Source organism: Phytophthora infestans, genomic scaffold (genome assembly GCF_000142945.1).
Source record: "Phytophthora infestans T30-4 supercont1.20 genomic scaffold, whole genome shotgun sequence".
Taxonomy (NCBI): domain Eukaryota; phylum Oomycota; class Peronosporomycetes; order Peronosporales; family Peronosporaceae; genus Phytophthora; species Phytophthora infestans.
The window spans coordinates 69,003-71,171 of NW_003303739.1; positions in this window are offsets into that span (position 1 = coordinate 69,003).

Here is a 2,169-nt window from a genome sequence, read left to right on the forward strand (position 1 = left end):
TCAATCTAAACTTTTTATGATGGTTTGCCTCCCCACAAACCCAGCCCACCCTTTTCAGCCTCTCGATGTAACTGTTTTCGCGTCGTTTAGGGTAAACTTCGTGTGCTAGTGAATGCGTATGTCGACGAAGGTTCCGACGTATTCTATTGGCAAAACTACCGCAGTTACGATTTCCTGTTTGGCCAAGACGAGATGTCGGTTTTGCACCAGCGAATCTTCTGGCTTTCAAGTGTGTGAGGAGGGCCGTCCTGTCTACTAAAGTTCTGGGATGCACCACTAAATGATTGGAATACAGCAAAATAAAATCTTAATTGGCACCTTGAAATCAAACAAGTCTCACTAACTCAAATAAAAAGAAATCCACTTTTTGCAGGGCCACGCCCACTAAAAGTAGGAGAATGGCAACTATCTCATGCGAATTTGAAACTTCTGAGCTCTTTTAGCTTAATATAATACAACTATGATTGTGAGCACTTTGCCAACCGAACTCGGTTCATGGAGCAGGATGACGTGCGGTGCCGTGTACGCAGGTCGTGGCAAGAATTATGGAGGACAGGAGACGAAGCATCCTATGATAAATTTCTTGAGCGTCTACCAGCTTACGTCGTATTAAAATTGATCTACTTCGGTGCACAATGAATCACGTGGATCAAGAGGACTTCCTAGCTGCCAATTATCACGAGATGTGCTGCATCGTCACGAAGTCCGCCTTCCAGCGATGTGCTGCATCTGGTGAGTCCTGCAAATGGCGATACAAGATTCTAGCATGTGAAGAAGCTGACCTTAAATCTATACTGGAGCAAGAATTACATGTATGACTGATGATGCTCTCGACTCTCCTGTAAATCCTAAGCTTACGGACGACATGGAAACTTATATTCTGGCTAAGCTGAATGACTCACCATCAATGGTGCCGCAGCTTTTGTTCGCATTTCTGTGCCGAGAAGTTCAGCAGAATCGGATGCTTAGCCCGACACCGGAGTTAAAGCACGTGCATAACTTTGTGAAAGGCTAGAGAAGAAAACAACAAGCCCGCCAGTATGGCTCCTTGTAATAGAGATTTGCTGACAATGCATGTATGATCGGGAAAATCGTGAGGACAGGGGCCGCGGGGACCTGCCTGGTTTCTGCGATGTAAAAGACGTGAATGGGATAGTTGAACCTGCGCTTGGCTCTGGTTCTGAGGCAAGGCCCTTTCGTTTTAAATTAGCATGCATGTAGCTTATAGCGCGCTTTGTAGCTGTACAGCAAAATGCACTCTTATCTATTATGATGCACTTGGACAGTACTCACAGCATCGTGTAGCAGAAGTATCCGTCCTTGTGGCTGTGATATCAGATCGTAGTGGAGCTTTTCTACCCGTAGTTTACTTCTGCACATTACATCGTCGCGAAGTGGATACATCTTGGTTTATTACGTTCCTAAAACGTGTTGTCTACCTAGCGTTTGGAGTGCAATGTAGTCCTGACTATGTCATGATGGACGCGGACAAAGCCCAATAGAGCGCATGTGTATCGGAGCTTCCACATAGCAAAATATTAATGTGTTGGTTCCATGTCACACAAAATGTGGCAAAGCACCTTTATGACGAAAAGTTGGATATCGCATCCAAACAGTTGATTTTTCGGAATCTTTACGATTTGCATTTCGCTGTTACTGATGAGCACGTTATAAGAAAACGTGGAATTGTAGCTTGTTCTTGGAGGGGTGGCGGTGAGATTGCCCAAAGTTTCGCAGGGTGGTCAATCATATCATTTCATTTTGGATTCTTGGAGGCCATTTTTCTTGTTGGCAACCTTTTCATACTCCAACCGGGTACGCAGCAACGAACAATTCCTTAGCAACCGACCACTACACGCTGCAACTCGTAAATGACAACAAAGGAGCAAATCCTACGGAACTAGTCACATGCCTGGACTTGTCTCGAATTGCATATGTTGCATCAATGGCTCCGTTTAATGACGAGCCTAAAGCTACGAAGCGACTGAAGGCGTACTTTAAAAAGGCGGAGAAGTCGAAAATAATGGTGGCATCAATTGTACATAGTTTGGGAAATCTGAATCTCCGTCTTTGTACAGATTGCACCGTCAGAAGAAATGCCAAGTACAACCCAGTTCAGTATCACGATACATTAGAAGGACGTCCATCAACTACCCCATCTGAAGTTCT